This window comes from Pseudophryne corroboree, chromosome 2 (genome assembly GCF_028390025.1).
Source record: "Pseudophryne corroboree isolate aPseCor3 chromosome 2, aPseCor3.hap2, whole genome shotgun sequence".
Taxonomy (NCBI): Eukaryota; Metazoa; Chordata; class Amphibia; order Anura; family Myobatrachidae; genus Pseudophryne; species Pseudophryne corroboree.
Genome location: NC_086445.1, coordinates 746,827,662 through 746,848,756, shown reverse-complemented (window position 1 = coordinate 746,848,756; position 21,095 = coordinate 746,827,662). Strand labels below are relative to the sequence as shown.

At 48.9% G+C, this 21,095-nt stretch overlaps 2 protein-coding genes across 6 annotated transcripts in view; one reads left to right on the top strand and one right to left on the bottom strand.

The window, feature by feature from the left end:
* Window positions 1–4,523, bottom strand: part of LOC135047012 (5' exonuclease Apollo-like) — a 98,839-nt gene extending 94,316 nt beyond the window's left edge. Inside the window, exon 1 of one of the 3 annotated variants that reach the window (XM_063955417.1) lies at window positions 4,377–4,523. The gene's annotated coding sequence lies outside the window, so the exon portion shown is untranslated. Of the gene's footprint in view, window positions 1–3,667; window positions 3,760–4,376 lie in introns of those variants that run through there. The other 2 variants (XM_063955415.1, XM_063955416.1) reach the window with 2 other exon arrangements.
* Window positions 3,610–21,095, top strand: part of AP4B1 (adaptor related protein complex 4 subunit beta 1) — a 293,647-nt gene continuing 276,161 nt past the window's right edge. Inside the window, exon 1 of one of the 3 annotated variants that reach the window (XM_063955413.1) lies at window positions 3,610–3,684. The gene's annotated coding sequence lies outside the window, so the exon portion shown is untranslated. Of the gene's footprint in view, window positions 3,685–4,294; window positions 4,432–21,095 lie in introns of those variants that run through there. The other 2 variants (XM_063955414.1, XM_063955412.1) reach the window with 2 other exon arrangements.

Sequence of the window (21,095 nt, the reverse complement as noted above, 5' to 3'; positions counted from 1 at the left end):
TAATGAATACAACTGTTAGGTGACCTGGCAAACATGAACTGTTGGGGATACTTGAGGACAGAGGTTGAGAACCACTGGTCTAGTGTATGTACAGCTTAAGAATCTGGTTGCTGTAAGATTTTCAGTTACCAGCAGCCTAAGGGTGTGTACACACGGTGAGATCCTTGCTATGCCCGATTTTCACTTTGCGAATTCCCCTGAACTCCCTGGAGCCCAGCATCACCGATTTTGACTAACTTTTCTTGAGATATGGACTATGTGTGCTTACGATTTTGGCTTATGTGAGATTTTGGCTTATGTGAGATGTCATTGACATGTGAGATGAACTAGATAGTACACCGATCTAGCAAGGATTGACTTGCTGCACAGTCTATCTTTTCTTGCGATGCCGACCTGGCGGGACCGCAAGGTGACTTTCACCTTGCGATCTGCACTAACTTTTCTTGCGATTCTGACTATATAGTCAAAATCGAAAGAATATATCTCACTGTGTATACACACCCTTAGGGTGTGTACACACGGTGAGATCCTTGCTATGCCCGATTTTCACTTGCGATTTCCCTTAAACTCCCCGGAGCCCAGATAGCACCGATTTTGACTAACTTTTCTTGAGATATGGACTGTGTGTGCTTAGGATTTTGGCTTATGTGAGATGTCAATGACATGCGAGATGACCTAGATAGTACACCAATCTAGCAAGGATTGACTTGTCTGCAAAGTCTCTTTCCTTGCGATGCCGACCTGGCGGGACCGCGCATCGGGATCACAAGGTGACAGTCACCTTGCGATCTGCACTAACTTTTCTTGCGATTTTGACTATATAGTCAAAATCAAAAGAAAATATCTCACCGTGTGTACACCAGGTACAGGTGTCCTCATACATACATCTTTGGTCACTGCACTACACAACGCATGAGTGCCGTGTGACTTGGTGGCGCAGAGCTTGTTTTTTTTGTTTTTTTTTAGTTTTTCTTGCGAAAATGCGCGTTAGTCGCAAAGTAATGTTATACGACGCATGAGCATGCCTATATTATGGAGACAGACGCATGTGCTGTAGCGAAAGGAGTGCTGCCAAGAGCTGCCCATAGTGGGAGAGAACACATCACAAAGATGATTTACCACTCTCCCACATCGGCAATATTAAGGTTAATACATTGCATCGTTATGTGGACCCGCTTCACCTCGATCTGGTGGTGAAGCGGATCCAGTCACATAAAGAACATTAAGAGGAGTAGAATACATCCTAAAGTGGTTGCTGCTATCATTTATTTCAGGTAACATGAGGGCTAAATATAGATTTTTATTCTATTTGGCATATTCATTATTTTTAAAGTATCGGATTTTGCTTCCAGTTTTTATATTTTTAACTTGATATGGTATGTTTGTTTAAATATAGGTTTATTTTGGATGGTTGCTGTCTTGTACCTTTAGCCACTAGTACTTTCTTTAGTTATTCAATCACGCACACCCCCATTGGTAGCGCTGCTCTGTATGAGACAGTATAAATATACCCGGGCACAGGGTCGGACTGGCCCATAGGGGAAACCCCCAAATGGGCCGCACTGCCAGTGTACCCTTCTCCTCCTCTAGAGATCAGGTTCCAGCCTCTATGCTATTGCTCCTTAATTATCCATTATACATATGTTACATTATGCTTCAGAAGAATATGGTTTATTATATTTACCCATACCTTCCGACGTGAGCCACTCCAGGAGGGACAGAATGCTCTGCTCCTGGACTTCCCTCTTAATGTATGATTGCCGACACCTGTGCTGAAACACCTTTCTTATCCATTAACCCAGGGGTCTTCAACCCGTGGCCCGCGGGCCACAGGTGGCCCGCTGCTATGGTTTCCATGGCCCGCCGACGCGCCCGCCCGCAGCGCACATATGAACACAAAAAATAAATAAATGTTTTTTCCCTTTCCCGGAGTCATGTGACTCCCCCGCACTGTCACTGGTTGCCTGTGAAGAAGGGGAGTAGCTCCTCTTAGGCTGGTCAGTGGTCTGGTCACCCTTACTGTGTCTCCCTCCCTGTGTCTCCCTCCGCCTGCAGTGTTGAATAGGTGGGTGAGAGCGGCGGGGACCCGGCTGGGGGGGGTGCGGCAAGTTACCATTGAGAGCAGGGGGCAGTGCGGGAACCCGGCGGGCGGGAGCGGAGGGGGTGCGGCAGCATGTATGCAGCCTGAGCATGGCTGTGTGCGGCGGGGACCCGGCGCGGGGGGGGGGGGGGCTGCGGCAGGAGAATAAAAGTGTATAAGTGTTGAGGGCAGGGGGCAGTGCAGGAACCCGGCGTGCGGGAGCGGCGGGGACGGGGGTGCGGCAGCCTGAGCATGGCAGTGAATAAATTAGTATTGAGGGCAGGGGGCGTGGCGGGGGACCCAGCAGGGGGTGTATTAAGTATTAAGAGCAGAGATGGCAGGGAGCATGCTTTGACAATGCTGCTGTCTGTCTGTGATGGGGAGGAGGGAGGGTATGATAGCACCTATGTCTTGACATAGGCGCTATCATACCCTCCCTCCCCCCATCACAGACAGACAGCAGCAATATTGTGAAAGCATGCCCACATTATACCCACCAGTCCAGTGATACTGCCGTATGAGTCCAGTTCAGTGCTTACAGACCAACATCTTGAGAATACTCTGCGCATAGCGACTTCTAACATTGATGCCAACATCGACAAGCTGGCCAAGCAAAAACAATGCCAAGTTTCCCACTGATATGAACTTATTATAATAACAAAGGTAAAGTAGACCATGTTTCATTCATTAAATTACAATAATTATCTTTTGAAGTCTTTTTTATGGTCTTATGAGTCTAGAAAAGGTCTCATTACAATCATAAATTAAAATTTAGATTCTAAATACCGCAGTATAGCTTAGTGGCCCTCGGCTTCGTTTCATTTTTTTATGTGGCCCACACTGTCTTAAAGGTTGAAGACCCCTGCATTAACCTGTTGAACACAGGTGCCGGCAATCATAAATTAAAAGTCCAGAAGCAGAGCATTGTGTCCCTCCTGGAGAGGGTCATGTTGGGAGGTATGTTTACCAAGGGGCACAGAACATGTACTCTGTAATGGTTAGCTAAACCACTGTGGTGGCTGGCCACACTCCCACTGGAGTGTGGTCACACCATAAAGCATGGGCCCCTAAAACAGCATTCTCCCGGCGGGCCCTTCATGGTCCAGTCCGGACAGGGCTACCAGCATCAGCTTGAGCAGTGAGTACTCAAGGCACTCTGATGCTGGGTACACACTGGAACAAATCCCCATCAGCCCCGAATTGCCCGACTGGGGCGGCTTTAATGAAGGACGGAACGACCATGTTCCTTCCTTCATTAACATAACACAGGACACTAGTGATGGACGCTTGGTTTGATGTGCAGCACATCAAACCAAGTGTCTGTCGCATGCAAACGCAAGAGAGTGCATTCCTGGGTACACGCAGGGCCGTTTTTAGGCATACGATGGCTACGCAGCTGAGTAGGGCGCCACATAGAGAAGGGCGCCCTTACTCAGCTGCACCAGTGACATGCTTCAGTCAGTGTCTGCCCCCCAGGGTAGTACCTGCCCACTACATCTTCCAGCAGACCTTGCTGCCGGGAGCTGTAATGGATTTGTAGTCCCTTCACTTTACTGTAGTGCAGTGCCGGACACTTCCTCTGAGTACCTGTGTCAGAGCTGCAGGTGAGTTATGTGATGCTCATGCCTGTGCCAGGTGTAATGCTGCAAAGGGGCCATGTGACTTTTGCTTCTCATCCAGGGGCACTGCAACTGTGGGCATAATATGCAAGGATCACTACAACTGGACTTTTCCCATGAGTAATCCATGGTGTGCCGAAGTAAAATATTTGCTTACTAAAAAATTTGACCTCAGGCCAGCCCTGGGTACACAATGAGCGATGTAAGGAATATGTCACTCCTAAATGGTGTTTTGGAGTGACATCGCTCCAGTGCGTACCCAGCTTAACAGTCCAGGATTTAAGGCTGCTCATATTTAAGCACATTTAGTATATTTAAGACTTATTTAGTACCCCAGTCAGTTTGATTACACCATCTCTGCACAAGCAGGGATATACTTAAAACCTTTGCAATTAGGGAAACGGGAGGACAGAGTCTGGGAAAGCCTTGGCTAGGGTATAGCAGGGGTATGTAACACCAGCAGGACACTACGAGACCGCTGAAGACTAGGGGGGAAAAGTGCATGGCCGGCAGGGCACAGCGAGCAGCTCCTGCGTGTACAGCACGCGTTACCCTGCACGCGCATAGCTATACCGTCCTGTGTCACACTGTCACAAATACAGCAGCCTGTATTGAAGAACATGTCACGCATGCGCCCGGAGATCAGTGTGTGCCGCGCTCTGCTGCTTTGGCCTTACCAATACATCCCGGAAGCACAGTGCCTACGACCGTGTGTCAGCGCCGCCGCCCCCGGTAAGACATTACCGCTCCGCTGACATCACATTTACCAGTTCCGTGTTATGTGCTTGTTGGTAAACTACTAGTGGGGGGCAGGAAGGGGTGGAGCCTACTGTTTGACGTTCCCTCCAAAACGTTTAACCCTCTCACTACCACTTCGGCTGCGAGCACGGCGGGATACACACAGGGACACCGCTGCTGTGTCAGGGCTGTAGCATATCCTCCAACATGACCCGCCCCACTAGGTACAAAATGCTCTGTTTCTGGACTTCCCTCTTCATTTATTATTGCCATCACCTGTGAAGAAACAGCTTTCTTCTCATTTAACTAGTTCAACACAGGTGATGGAAATCATAAATTAAGAGGGAAGTCCAGGAACAGAGCATTTTGTACCTACTGGGGTGGGTCATGTTGGAGGGTCTGCTGTAGCAGGCGGCTGCAGGGATAGAGGTGCTATAGTTGGGTTGTGCTATGTAGGCTGCTCACACACCCGGCGCTGACTTGTAATCATCCTGCCAACATTGTTACTAATACCCCTTTCTCTATCGTCCTAGTGGATGCTGGGGTTCCTGAAAGGACCATGGGGAATAGCGGCTCCGCAGGAGACAGGGCACAAAAGTAAAGCTTTCCGATCAGGTGGTGTGCACTGGCTCCTCCCCCTATGACCCTCCTCCAAGCCAGTTAGATTTTTGTGCCCGGCCGAGAAGGGTGCAATCTAGGTGGCTCTCCTAAAGAGCTGCTTAGAAAAGTTTAGCTTAGGTTTTTTATTTTACAGTGAGTCCTGCTGGCAACAGGATCACTGCAACGAGGGACTTAGGGGAGAAGAAGTGAACTCACCTGCGTGCAGGATGGATTGGCTTCTTGGCTACTGGACATCAGCTCCAGAGGGACGATCACAGGTACAGCCTGGATGGTCACCGGAGCCTTGCCGCCGGCCCCCTTGCAGATGCTGAAGTAAGAAGAGGTCCAGAATCGGCGGCAGAAGACTCCTCAGTCTTCTAAAGGTAGCGCACAGCACTGCAGCTGTGCGCCATTTTCCTCTCAGCACACTTCACACGGCAGTCACTGAGGGTGCAGGGCGCTGGGAGGGGGGCGCCCTGGGAGGCAAATGAATACCTATTTTGGCTAAAAATACCTCACATATAGCCTCCGGAGGCTATATGGAGATATTTAACCCCTGCCAGAATCCGTTAAGAGCGGGAGACGAGGCCGCCGAAAAAGGGGCGGGGCCTATCTCCTCAGCACACAGCGCCATTTTCCCTCACAGAAAGGCTGGAGGGAAGGCTCCCAGGCTCTCCCCTGCACTGCACTACAGAAACAGGGTTAAAACAGAGAGGGGGGGGCACTAATTTGGCGTTAGAAATATATAAAAAAGATGCTATAAGGGAAAACACTTATATAAGGTTGTCCCTATATAATTATAGCGTTTTTGGTGTGTGCTGGTAAACTCTCCCTCTGTCTCTCCAAAGGGCTAGTAGGTCCTGTCCTCTATCAGAGCATTCCCTGTGTGTGTGCTGTGTGTCGGTACGTGTGTGTCGACATGTATGAGGACGATGTTGGTGAGGAGGCGGAGCAATTGCCTGTAATGGTGATGTCACTCTCTAGGGAGTCGACACCGGAATGGATGGCTTATTTAGGGAATTACGTGATAATGTCAACACGCTGCAAGGTCGGTTGACGACATGAGACGGCCGACAAACAATTAGTACCGGTCCAGACGTCTCAAAAACACCGTCAGGGGTTTTAAAACGCCCGTTTACTTTAGTCGGTCGACACAGACACAGACAGGGACACTGAATCCAGTGTCGACGGTGAATAAACAAACGTATTCCTTATTAGGGCCACACGTTAAAGGCAATGAAGGAGGTGTTTCATATTTCTGATACTACAAGTACCACAAAAGAGGGTATTATGTGGGATGTGAAAAAACTACCGTAGTTTTTCCTGAATCAGATAAATTAAATAAAGTGTGTGATGATGCGTGGGTTCCCCCCGATAGAAAATTATGGGCGGTATACCCTTTCCCGCCAGAAGTTAGGGCGCGTTGGGAAACACCCCTTAGGGTGGATAAGGCGCTCACACGCTTATCAAAACAAGTGGCGGTACCGTCTATAGATAGGGCCGTCCTCAAGGACCAGCTGACAGGAGGCTGGAAAATATCATAAAAAGTATATACACACATACTGGTGTTATACTGCGACCAGCGATCGCCTCAGCCTGGATGTGCAGAGCTGGGGTGGCTTGGTCGGATTCCCTGACTAAAAATATTGATACCCTTGACAGGGACAGTATTTTATTGACTATAGAGCATTTAAAGGATGCATTTCTATATATGCGAGATGCACAGAGGGATATTTGCACTCTGGCATCAAGAGTAAATGCGATGTCCATATCTGCCAGAAGATGTTATGGACACGACAGTGGTCAGGTGATGCAGATTCCAAACGGCACAAAGGTGTATTGCCGTATAAAGGAAGAGGAGTTATTTGGGGTCGGTCCATCGGACCTGGTGGCCACGGCAACTGCTGGAAAATCCGCCGTTTTTACCCTAAGTCACATCTCTGCAGAAAAAGACACCGTCTTTTCAGCCTCAGTCCTTTCGTCCCTATAAGATCATATCTGCCCAGGGATAGAGGAAAGGGAAGAAGACTGCAGCAGGCAGCCCATTCCCAGGAACAGAAGCGTTCCACCGCTTCTGACAAGTTCTCAGCATGGCGCTGAGACCGTACAGGACCCCTGGATCCTACAAGTAGTATCCCAGGGGTACAGATTGGAATGTCGAGACGTTTCCCCTTCGCAGGCTCCTGAAGTCTGCTTTACCAAGTCTCCCTCCGACAAGGAGGCAGTATGGGAAAAAATTCACAAGCTGTATTCCCAGCAGGTGATAATTAAATTACCCCTCCTACTACAAGAAAAGGGGTATTATTCCACACTATATTGTGGTACTGAAGCCAGAAGGCTAGGTGAGACTTATTCTAAAAAAAAAAAAAAAAAAAAAAAAAATTTTTTTGAACACTTACAAAGGTTCAAATCAAGATGGAGTCACTCAGAGCAGTGATAACGAACCAGGAAGAAGGGGACTATATAGTGTCCCGGGACATCAGGGATGCTTACCTCTATGTCCCAAATTTGCCCTTCTCACTAAGGGTACCTCAGGTTCGTGGTGCAGAACTGTCACTATCAGTTTCAGACGCTGCCGTTTGGATTGTCCACGGCACCCCGGGTCTTTACCAAGGTAATGGCCGAAATGATGATTCTTCTTCGAAGAAAAGGCGTCTTAATTATCCCTTACTTGGACGATCTCCTGATAAGGACATAGTCCAGGGAACAGTTGGAGGTCGGAGTAGCACTATCTCGGATACTGCTACAACAGCACGGGTGGATTCTAAATATTCCAAAATCGCAGCTGATCCCGACGACACGTCTGCTGTGCCTAGGGATGATTCTGGACACAGTCCAGAAAAAGGTGTTTCTCCCGGAAGAGAAAGCCAGGGAGTTATCCGAGCTAGTCAGGAACCTCCTAAAAACAGTGCATCATTGCACAAGGGTCCTGGTAAAAATGGTGGCTTCCTACGAAGCAATTCCATTCGGCAGATTTCACGCAAGAACTTTTCAGTGGGATCTGCTGGACAAATGGTCCGGATCGCATCTTCAGATGCATCAGCGGATAACCCTATATCCAAGGACAAGGGTGTCTCTCCTGTGGTGGTTATAGAGTGCTCATCTTCTAGAGGGCCGCAGATTCGGCATTCAGGATTGGATGCTGGTGACCACGGAGCCCAGCCCGAGAGGCTGGGGAGCAGTCACACAAGGAAAAAATTTCCAGGGAGTGTGATCAAGTCTGGAGACTTTTCTCCACATAAATATACTGGAGCTAAGGGTAAATTTATAATGCTCTAAGCTTAGCAAGACCTCTGCTTCAAGGTCAGCCGGTATTGATCCAGTGGGAAAAACATCACGGCAGTCGCCCACGTAAACAGACAGGGCGACACAAGAAGCAGGAGGGCAATGGCAAAAACTGCAAGGACTTTTCGCTGGGCGGAAAATCATGTGATAGCACTGTCAGCAGTGTTTCATCCCGGGAATGGAAACTGGGAAGCAGACTTCCTCAGCAGGCACGACCTCCACCCGGGAGAGTGGAAACTTCATCGGGAAGTTTTTTCCACATGATTGTAAACCGTTGGGAAATACCAAAGGTGGACATGATGGCGTCCCGTCTGAACAAAAAACGGGACAGGTATTGCGCCAGGTCAAGAGACCCTCAGGCAATAGCTGTGGACGTTCTGGTAACACCGTGGGTGTACCAGTCGGTGTATGTGTTCCCTCCTCTGCTTCTCATACCTAAGGTGCTGAGAATTATAAGACGTAGAGGAGTAAGAACTATACTCATGGCTCCGGATTGGCCAAGAAGGACTTGGTACCCGGAACTTCAAGAGATGCTTACAGAGGTCTTATGGCCTCTGCCGCTAAGAAGGGACTTGCTTCAGCAAGTACCATGTCTGTTCCAAGACTTACCGCAGCTGCGTTTGTCGGCATGGCGGTGGAAAGCCGGATCCTAAGGGAAAAAGGCATTCCGGAAGAGGTCATTCCTACCCTGGTCAAAGCCAGAAAGGAGGTGACCGCACAACATTATCACCACATGTGGCGAAAATATGTTGCGTGGTGTGAGGCCAGGAAGGCCCCACAAAGAAATTTCAACTCGGTCGTTTCCTGCATTTCCTGCAAACAGGAGTGTCTATGGGCCTCAAATTGGGGTCCATTAAGGTTCAAATTTCGGCCCTGTCGATTTTCTTCCAGAAAGAATTGGCTTCAGTTCCTGAAGTCCAGAAGTTTGTCAAGGGAGTATTGCATATACAACCCCCTTTTGTGCCTCCAGTGGCACTGTGGGATCTCAACGTAGTTCTGGGATTCCTCAAATCACATTGGTTTAAAACCAGTCAAATCTGTGGATTTGAAGCATCTCACATGAAAAGTGACCATGCTCTTGGCCCTGGCCTGGACCAGGCGAGTGTCAAATTGGTGGTTTTTTCTCAAAAAAGCCCATATCTGTTTGTCCATTCGGACAGGGCAGAGCTGCGGACTCGTCCCCAGTTCTCTCCCTAAGGTGGTGTCAGTGTTTCACCTGAACCAGCTTATTGTGGTGCCTTGCACCTACTAGGGACTTGGAGGACTCCAAGTTGCTAGATGTTGTCAGGGCCCTGAAAATATGTTCCAGGACGGCTGGAGTCAGGAAAACTGACTTGCTGTTATCCTGTATGCACCCAACAAACTGGGTGCTCTTGCTTCTAAGCAGACTATTGCTAGTTGGATGTGTAATACAATTCAGCTTGCACATTCTGTGGCAGGCCTGCCACAGCCAAAATATGTAAATGCCCATTCCACAAGGAAGGTGGGCTCATCTTGGGCGGCTGCCCGAGGGGTCTCGGCTTTACAACTTTGCCGAGCAGCTACTTGGTCAGGGGCAAACACGTTTGCTAAATTCTACAAATTTGATACCCTGGCTAAGGAGGACCTGGAGTTCTCTCATTCGGTGCTGCAGAGTCATCCGCACTCTCCCGCCCGTTTGGGAGCTTTGGTATAATCCCCATGGTCCTTTCAGGAACCCCAGCATCCACTAGGACGATAGAGAAAATAAGAATTTACTTACCGATAATTCTATTTCTCGGAGTCCGTAGTGGATGCTGGGCGCCCATCCCAAGTGCGGATTATCTGCAATACTTGTACATAGTTACAAAAATCGGGTTTTTATTGTTGTGAGCCATCTTTTCAGAGGCTCCGCTGTTATCATACTGTTAACTGGGTTTAGATCACAAGTTGTACGGTGTGATTGGTGTGGCTGGTATGAGTCTTACCCGGGATTCAAAATTCCTCCCTTATTGTGTACGCTCGTCCGGGCACAGTACCTAACTGGCTTGGAGGAGGGTCATAGGGGGAGGAGCCAGTGCACACCACCTGATCGGAAAGCTTTACTTTTGTGCCCTGTCTCCTGCGGAGCCGCTATTCCCCATGGTCCTTTCAGGAACCCCAGCATCCACTACGGACTCCGAGAAATAGAATTATCGGTAAGTAAATTCTTATTTTCTCTAACGTCCTAAGTGGATGCTGGGGACTCCGTAAGGACCATGGGGAATAGCGGCTCCGCAGGAGACTGGGCACATCTAAAGAAAGCTTTAGGACTATGGTAGATGCTAGAATCAAGTGGGCTAAGGGACCTTTTCCGTAAGGGGGAGGAGTTACAACGCAAGGGGGAGGAGCTAGGCCAGCGGGATAGTTCCTCTACTATCCACGCCACCAACTATTACCTTTAGTAATTAGGTGGTGAGCGAAGCGGAGCGGAGCGAGCCACCGTGCCCGAAGCGTGGCGAGCGAAGCGAGCCCGCGAGGGTACTTTTCGGGTACCCTGTTCGCCCGTAGCTTCTCCCCCTGGTGACGTAGCTCCTCCCCTCAATACGTCACAAGGTCCCTTCAGCCCCTCCGATATAGAACCAACCTTAGGACTATCTGGTGTGCACTGGCCCCTCCCCCTATGACCCTCCTCCAAGCCTCAGTTAGATCTCTGTGCCCGAACGAGAAGGGTGCACACTAGGGGCTCTCCTGAGCTTCTTAGTGAAAGTTTTAGTTTAGGTTTTTTATTTTCAGTGAGACCTGCTGGCAACAGGCTCACTGCATCGAGGGACTAAGGGGAGAAGAAGCGAACTCACCTGCGTGCAGAGTGGATTGGGCTTCTTAGGCTACTGGACATTAGCTCCAGAGGGACGATCACAGGCCCAGCTTGGATGGGTCCCAGAGCCGCGCCGCCGGCCCCCTTACAGAGCCAGAAGGCAGAAGAGGTCCGGAAAATCGGCGGCAGAAGACGTCCTGTCTTCAACAAGGTAGCGCACAGCACTGCAGCTGTGCGCCATTGCTCTCAGCACACTTCACACTTCGGTCACTGAGGGTGCAGGGCGCTGGGGGGGGGCGCCCTGAGACGCAATAAAAACACCTTGGCTGGCGAAAATACATCACATATAGCCCCCAGGGCTATATGGATGAATTTTAACCCCTGCCAGAATCCATAAAAAAGCAGGAGAAAAGTCCGCGAAAAAGGGGCGGAGCCTATCTCCTCAGCACACTGGCGCCATTTTCCCTCACAGCTCCGTTGGAGGGAAGCTCCCCTGGCTCTCCCCTGCAGTCACTACACTACAGAAAGGGTTAAAAAAGAGAGGGGGGCACTAATTAGGCGCAGTATTAACTATACAGCAGCTATAAGGGGAAAAACACTTATATAAGGTTATCCCTGTATATATATAGCGCTCTGGTGTGTGCTGGCAAACTCTCCCTCTGTCTCCCCAAAGGGCTAGTGGGGTCCTGTCCTCTATCAGAGCATTCCCTGTGTGTGTGCTGTATGTCGGTACTTTTGTGTCGACATGTATGAGGAGAAAAATGAGGTGGAGACGGAGCAGATTGCCTGTAATAGTGATGTCACCCCCTAGGGGGTCGACACCTGAGTGGATGAACTGTTGGAAGGAATTACGTGACAGTGTCAGCTATGTATAAAAGACAGTGGTTGACATGAGACAGCCGGCTACTCAGCTTGTGCCTGTCCAGACGTCTCATAGGCCGTCAGGGGCTCTAAAGCGCCCGTTACCTCAGATGGCAGATATAGACGCCGACACGGATACTGACTCCAGAGTCGACGGTGAAGAGACGAATGTGACTTCCAGTAGGGCCACACGTTACATGATTGAGGCAATGAAAAATGTTTTACACATTTCTGATAATACGAGTACCACCAAAAAAAGGGGTATTATGTTCGGTGAGGAAAAACTACCTGTAGTTTTCCTGAATCTGAGAAATTAAATGAGGTGTGTGATGATGCGTGGGTTTCCCCCGATAACAACTGATAATTTCTAAAATGTTATTGGCATTATATCCTTTCCCGCCAGAGGTTAGGGTGCGTTGGGAAACACCCCCTAGGGTGGATAAAGCGCTCACACGCTTGTAAGGGCTCTACCTTCGCCTGAGATGGCCGCCCTTAAGGTTCCTGCTGATAGAAAGCAGGAGGGTATCCTAAAAGGTATTTACACACATACTGGTGTTATACTGCGACCAGCAATCGCCTCAGCCTGGATGTGCAGTGCTGGGTTGGCGTGGTCGGATTCCCTGACTGAAAATATTGATACCCTAGATAGGGACAGTATATTTTTGCCTATAGAGCATTTAAAAGATGCATTTCTATATATGCGTGATGCACAGCGGAATATTTGCCGACTGGCATCAAGTCTAAGCTCGTTGTCCATTTCTACCAGTAGAGGGTTATGGACACGTCAGTGGTCAGGTGATGCGTATTCCAAACGGCATTTGGAAGTATTGCTTTATTAAGGGGAGGAGTTATTTGGGGTCGGTCTTTCAGACCTGGTGGCCACGGCAACAGCTGGGAATTCCACGTTTGTACCCCAGGTCGCCTCTCAACATGAGAAGACGCCGTATTATCAGGCGCAGTCTTTTCATGGACAAGCGGGCAAAAGGTTCCTCATTTCTGCCCCGTGACAGAGGGAGAGGAAAAAGGCTGCAGAAATCAGCCAGTTCCCAGGAACAGAAACCCTCTCCCGCCTCTGCCAAGCCCTCAGTATACGCTGGGGCTTTACAAGCAGAATCAGGCACGGTGGGGGGCCCGTCTCAATGAATTTCAGCGCGCAGTGGGCTCACTCGCAAGTAGACCCCTGGATCCTTCAGGTGATATCTCAGGGGTACAAATTAGAATTCGAGACGTCTCCCCCTCGCCGTTTCCTAAAGTCGGCTTTACCGATGTCTCCTTCTGACAGGGAGACAGTTTTGGAAGCCATTCACAAGCTGTATTCCCAGCAGGTGATAATCAAGATACCCCTCCTGCAACAGGGAACAGGGTAATATTCCACACTGTTGTGGTACCGAAGCCGGACGGCTCGGTGAGACCGATTCTAAATCTAAAATCTTTGAACACTTACATACAGAGGTTCAAATTCAAGATTGAGTCACTCAGAGCAGTGATTGCGAACCTGGAAGAAGGGGACTACATGATGTCTCGGGACATCAAGGATGCTTACCTTCATGTCAAAATTTACCCTTCTCACCAAGGGTACCTCAGGTTTATGGTACAGAACTGTCACTATCAGTTCAGACGCTGCCGTATGGATGGTCCACGGCACCCCGGGTCTTTACCAAGGTAATGGCCGAAATGATGATATTCCTTCGAAGGAAGTGAATTTTAGTTATCCCTTACTTGGACAATTCCCTGATAAGGGTAAGATCCAGGGAACAGTTGGAGGTCGGTGTAGCACTATCTCAGGTAGTGTTGCGGCAGCACGATTGGATTCTCAATATTCCAAAATCGCACCTGGTTCTGACGACGTGTCTTCTGTTCCTAGGGATGATCCTGGACACAGTCCAGAAAAAGGTGTTTCTCCCGGAGGAGAAAGCCAGGGAGTTATCCGAGCTAGTCAGGAACCTCCTAAAACCGAGCCAAGTCTCAGTGCATCAATGCACAAGGGTTCTGGGTAAAATGGTGGCTTCCTACGAAGCAATACCATTCGGCAGATTCCACGCAAGAACTTTCCAGTGGGACCTGCTGGACAAATGGTCCGGGTCGCATCTTCAGATGCATCAGCGGATAACCCTGTCACCAAGGACAAGGGTGTCCCTCCTGTGGTGGTTGCAGAGTGCTCATTTTCTAGAGGGCCGCAGATTAGGCATTCAGGACTGGGTCCTGGTGACCACGGATGCCAGCCTGCGAGGCTGGGGAGCAGTCACACAGGGAAGGAATATCCAGGGCTTATGGTCAAGCCTGGAGACATCACTTCACATAAATATCCTGAAGCTAAGGGATATTTACAATGCTCTAAGCTTAGCAAGACCTCTGCTTCAAGGTAAGCCGGTGTTGATCCAGTCGGACAACATCACGGCAGTCACCCACGTAAACAGACAGGGTGGCACAAGAAGCAGGAGGGCAATGACAGAAGCTGCAAGGATTTTTCGCTGGGCGGAAAATCATGTGATAGCACTGTCAGCAGTATTCATTCCGGGAGTGGACAACTGGGAAGCAGACTTCCTCAGCACGACCTCCACCCGGGAGAGTGGGGACTTCACCCAGAAGTCTTCCACATGATTAAAAACTCGACAGGTATTGCGCCAGGTCCAGGGACCCTCAGGCAATAAGCTGTAGACGCTCTGGTAACACCGTGGGTGTACCAGTCAGGGTATGTGTTCCCTCCTCTGCCTCTCATACCCAAGGTACTGAGATTGATAAGATGGAGAGGAGTAAGCACTATGGCCCTCATTCCGAGTCGTTCGCTCGGTATTTTTCATCGCATCGCAATGAAAATCCGCTTAGTACGCATGCGCAATATTCGCACTGCGACTGCGCCAAGTAATTTAACAATGAAGATAGTATTTTTACTCACGGCTTTTTCATCGCTCCGGCGATCGTAATGTGATTGACAGGAAATGGGTGTTACTGGGCGGAAACACAGCGTTTTATGGGCAAGTGGCTGAAAACGCTACCGTTTCCGGAAAAAACGCAGGAGTGGCCGGAGAAACGGGGGAGTGGTTGGGCGAACGCTGGGTGTGTTTGTGACGTCAAACCAGGAACGACAAGCACTGAACTGATCGCACAGGCAGAGTAAGTGTGGAGCTACTCTAAAACTGCTAAGTAGTTTGTGATCGCAATATTGCGAATACATCGGTCGCAATTTTAAGATGCTAAGATACACTCCCAGTAGGCGGCGGCTTAGCGTGTGTAACTCTGCTAAATTCGCCTTGCGACCGATCAACTCGGAATGAGGGCCTATATTCGTGGTTCCGGATTGGCCAAGAAGGACTTGGTAACCGGAACTTCAAGAGATGCTCACGGAGGATCTGTGGCCTCTACCTCTAAGAAGGGACCTGCTCCAGCAAGGACCCTGTCTGTTCCAAGACTTACCGCGGCTGCGTTTGACGGCATGGCGGTTGAACGCCGGATCCTGAAGGAAAAAAGGCATTCTGGATGAAGTCATCCCTATCCTGATCAAAGCCAGGAAGGATGTAACCGCAAAAACATTATCACCGCAATTGGCGAAAATATGTTGCGTGGTGCGAGGCCAGTAAGGCCCGACGGAGGAAATTCAACTGGGTCGATTCCTACATTTCCTGCAAACAGGAGTGTCTATGGGCCTGAAATTGGGGTCCATTAAGGTTCAAATTTCGGCCCTGTCAATTTTCTTCCAAAAAGAACTAGCTTCAGTCCCTGAAGTTCAGACGTTTGTAAAAGGGGTACTGCATATACAGCCTCCTTTTGTGCCTCCAGTGGCACTTTGGGATCTCAATGTAGTTTTGGGTTCCAAAAGTCACATTGGTTTGAACCACTTAAATCTGTGGAGTTAAAATATCTCACATGAAAAGTGGTCATGCTGTTGGCCCTGGCCTGGGCCAGGCGCGTGTCAGAATTGGCGGCTTTATCCTGAAAAAGCCCTTATCTGATTTTCCATTCGGACAGGGAGGAATTGAGGACTCGTCCTCAGTTTCTCCCCAAGGTGGTTTCAGCGTTTCACCTGAACCAACCTATTTGTGGTGCCTGCGGCTACTAGGGACTTGGAGGCCTCCAAGTTGCTAGACGTTGTCAGTGCCCTGAAAATATATGTTTCCAGGACGGCTGGAGTCAGGAAATCTGACTCGCTGTTTATCCTGTATGCACCCAACAAGCTGGGTGCTCCTGCTTCTACAATAAATAGTGGAAAACTGCTCTAATCAAGCTGGTAACAATCCCCAGGTGCTGCGGGAGGGGGTTACTCTAGACAAGAAATACAAAAGGGATTTTTCCCACGCACTCTGCTGGCTGTTAGTAAGAAGAACTATATACTATGTAATAATAGGAAATTTAGAGCTCTTCGTTACATATGTTTTGCAAAAGATATGATAAGCCTCCAGGCCACTTCACGGCTGCTCTATTGCTGGAGGTCCCTAACTAAGCATAGGTCCAAGGCTTGGACCCCACAAAGTCGGCCCAGGCCCGACCACCCCAGGGCAGCACACCATTGAAATACTAAAGTGTTAATATGTGTTAAGAAAGAAGCAGAAGCTATGGGTTAGAAAGTGCTACAAAAATAAGGGTGTTAATAAAATACTCAAAAGAGTAATATTAGTGAAAAAATAGGAGTGTTACATAAGTGCTAAATAAATAATATGGCATGCTACCCCAAGGTGGCCCAGCCCCACCAGACCCGGGGGGTACCACTCCCCAAACCCATACACAGCATAATAATAATAACATCCACTATGGGTCATACAATTGCTTAATATATGGCCACATGATAATGGCACATACAGAACATATCCAGATTGAGAGCTAGTTTACCTGGAGGCACCCCTGTATCTATTTGTGGTGCCTGCGGCTACTAGGGACTTGGAGGCCTCCAAGTTGCTAGACGTTGTCAGTGCCCTGAAAATATATGTTTCCAGGACGGCTGGAGTCAGGAAATCTGACTCGCTGTTTATCCTGTATGCACCCAACAAGCTGGGTGCTCCTGCTTCTAAGCAGACGATTGCTCGTTGGATTTGTAGTACAATTCAGCTTGTACATTCTGTGGCAGGCCTGCCACAGCCAAAAATCTGTAAATGCCCACTCCACAAGGAAGGTGGGCTCATCTTGGGCGGCTGCCCGAGGGGTCTCGGCTTTTCAACTTTGCCGAGCAGCTACTTGGTCAGGAGCAAATACGTTTGTAAAATTCTACAAAATTGATATCCTGGCTGAGGAGGACCTGGAGTTCTCTCATTCGGTGCTGCAGAGTCATCCGCACTCTCCCGCCCGTTTGGGAGCTTTGGTATAATCCCCATGGTCCTTACGGAGTCCCCAGCATCCACTTAGGACGTTAGAGAAAATAAGAATTTACTTACCGATAATTCTATTTCTCATAGTCCGTAGTGGATGCTGGGCGCCCATCCCAAGTGCGGATTGTCTGCAATACTTGTACATAGTTATTGTTACAAAAATCGTGTTATTATTGTTGTGAGCCATCTTTCAGAGGCTCCTCTGTTATCATGCTGTTAACTGGGTTCAGATCACAGGTTATACGGTGTGATTGGTGTGGCTGGTATGAGTCTTACCCGGGATTCAAAATCCTTCCTTATTGTGTACGCTCGTCCGGGCACAGTATCCTAACTGAGGCTTGGAGGAGGGTCATAGGGGGAGGGGCCAGTGCACACCAGATAGTCCTAAAGCTTTTTTTAGATGTGCCCAGTCTCCTGCGGAGCCGCTATTCCCCATGGTCCTTACGGAGTCCCCAGCATCCACTACGGACTATGAGAAATAGAATTATCGGTAAGTAAATTCTTATTTTCACACTGCACAAATAATCCTATATCGACCCAGCATTTTGCCGGGTCGACACGGGTTGGCGTGCGGTGTGAAAGGTGCATAGCCGAAATCCTGGGTCGCCTGACCCGGCAATTCAACCCGGGTATAAGGCAGTGTTATACCCGGGTTGAATACCGGGTCAGTGGCTACGTAAACGGGCTCGACCCGGGACCCGTTTACTAGATAGGGAGAGGCGGCGTGGAGATGATCTCATCTCCCAGCTCCGCCCCTGCCGCTGTCTCCACCCCCCGCTGCTATGGAAACCCGCTTGCCGGATCGGGAAAGCCTGTAGCAGCTGCCAATGCCGGACCCCACCCGGGAAGGACCCGTTTCCAATTCCCGGGTGGGATACGGCATTGGCAGTGTGAAAGGGGTATTATATTATTATTATTATTTGGCTGCTGCTGGTTACCAGTCGGCTGAGAACATTTTTTATAATGATTTCTCTCTGACCCGCCCTGCGCTTCCTGACCTGGGCAATGGCCGTTACCATAGCTCCGAACCTGACCCTCTCCAGGAGTGACAGAATGCTCTGTTTCTGTACTTCCCTCTTAATTATTTATGAGGATTTTGACATTCCAGTGTTTTGTTTAAAACCAACTGTAACATTGTCAGCAAAAGATCATGTATGTACCTTATCTCCCAGCTTAATAGAAAAGGGAGGGGGCCTAGACTGCATACCCTATTACGGCGGTACACGCATGTGCGAGGTCTTAAACTGCAGTTTAAGAGCCGTAGGGAGGCAGTGACGGGAGTCGATTATGCATTTTGTGGGCGTCAGTGCACCGTTTGGGGAACGTGGTCCGGATAACACCGGTGTGTCCAGACCATTCACAAGGTACTGTGGCCCAATGGGTGGATTTCCTCCGACTGCCTTCGTAGCTAGGCTAGATAAACCCTCAAAATTAACATGGAGTATAAGTGAAGTTCTTAGCACACATTTGCGCAAATATGTGGGCCCATGTACCGCGACCAGGTGACTTCATAACATGGGTCCCTAACATCTCTAATACTATCACATTATATAAATTTATCATGGTCTTACTTTCCAATACAGCCATTATTGATATGTGATCTGAAATGCAGTATTAAGGTGTCTTACCTTCAAGTGTACAATATACAGTGCATTCAGAAAGTTTTCACAGCACTTCACTTTTTCCATATTTTGTTATGTTTACAGCTTTATTGCAGACTGCAATAAATTATTTTTTTCCCTCAAAATTCTACACATAATACCCCATAATGACAACATGAAAAAAGTTTTTTAGAGATTTTTGCACATTTATTAAAAATAATAAACTAAGAAATCACATGTACATAAGTATTCACAGCCTTTACTCAATACTTTGTTGATGCACCTTTGTCAGCAATTACAACCTCAAGTCTTTTTGAATATGATGCCACAAGCTTGGCACACCTATCTTTGGACAGTTTTGCCCATTCCTGTTTGGTGCACATCTCAAGCTCCATCAGGTTGGATGGGAAGCGTCGGTGCGCAGCCATTTTCAGAGCTCTCCGGAGATGTTCAATCAGATTCAAGTCTGGGCTCTGGGTGGGCCACTCAAGGACATTCACAGAGTTGTCCTGAAGCCACTTCTTTGATATCTTGGCTGTGTGCTTAGGGTCGTTGTCCTCCTGAAAGATGAACCGTCACCCCAGTCTGAGGTTAAGAGCGCTCTGGAGCAGGTTTTTATCCAGGATGTCTCTGTACATTGCTGCATTCATCTTTCCTTCTATCCTGACTAGAAAAACATCCCCACAGCATGATGCTGCCACCACCATGCTTCACTATAGGGATGGTATTGGCCTGGTGATGAGTGGTGCCAGGTTTCCTCCAAACATGATGCCTGGTATTCACACCAGAGAGTTAATCTTTGTCTCATCAGACCAGAGAATTTTGTCTCTCATGGTCTGAGAGTCCTTCAGGTGCATTTTGGAAAACTCCAGGCAGGCTGCCATGTGCTTTTTTACTAAGAAGTGGCTTCCATCTGGCCACTCTACCATACAGGGCTGATTAGTGAATTGCTGCAGAGAAGGTTTTCTATCCACAGAGTACTGTTGTAGCTCTGACAGAGTGACCATCAGGTTCGTAGTCACCTCTCTGACTAGGGCCCCTCTCGCCCGATCGCTCAGTTTAGACGGCTGGCCAGCTCTAGGAAGAGCCCTGGTGGTTCCGAACTTCTTCCATTTAGGGATGATGGAGGCCACTGTGCTTATTGGGACCTTCAAAGCAGCAGATATTTCTCATACGTCCTAGAGGATGCTGGGGTCACCATAGAACCATGGGGTATAGATGGGATCTGCAGGAGACATGGGCACTTTAAGACTTTCAAAGGGTGTGAACTGGCTCCTCCCTCTATGCCCCTCCTCCAGACTCCAGTTTTAGAATTGTGCCCAGTGAGACTGGACGCACTGCAGGTGAGCTCTACTGAGTTTCTCTGAAAAATACTTTTGTTAGTTTTTTTATGTTTAGGGAGGCTGCTGGCAACAGTCTCCCTGCTTCGTGGGACTTAAGGGAGAGAAGTATGACCAACTTCTAGTGAGTTCAATGGCTTCTGGGGTAACGTCTAAACATTACCACCGTATTTGGAGAAAATATATTTCTTGGTGTGAATCCAAGAAGGCTCCTACGGAAGAGTTTCAGCTAGGACGTTTTCTCCATTTTCTACAGGCAGGTGTGAATGCGGGCCTAAAATTGGGCTCAATTAAGGTACAGATTTCAGCCTTATCGGTTTTCTTTCAGAAACAATTGGCCTTCCTTCCAGAAGTTCAGACTTTCGTGAAAGGCGTGTTGCACATTCAACCTCCATTTGTGCCTCCAGTGGCACCATGGGATCTTAATGTGGTGTTGCAGTTCCTTCAATCACATTGGTTTGAACCTTTACAGAAGGTGGAGTTGAAATTCCTCACTTGGAAAGTGGTCATCCTGTTGGCCGTGGCATCTGCAAGGCGGGTGTCACGATCCGGGTATCTGGACGCTATTATTTACCTTTCAGGTGTCTCCTAAGGCTGTCCCAGCGTCCTAGGCCCGGTTCCCAGCTATGATGCAAGCATTCATACGTCATATCTCATCTCTGCTGATCTGTGGATATTGTTCCTCAATGCCCGGGCGACTGGCATGGCGTCACCTGCCGGCGGGGCCTCGGGCATCATCTCCATATTCCTAATACATACAGGGTATGTGGCACTCCTCACCTACTGCAGCCGCGGCCGTCCATGCTGAAGGTTGAGACGCAAGTCGGCGTTCTCTATGTTCACCGCCGCCATTACAGAGGAATCTCCATGTGGTGAATACAAACAGCTTTCCCTCCACAGGCCGGTATGGGCGCAGCCA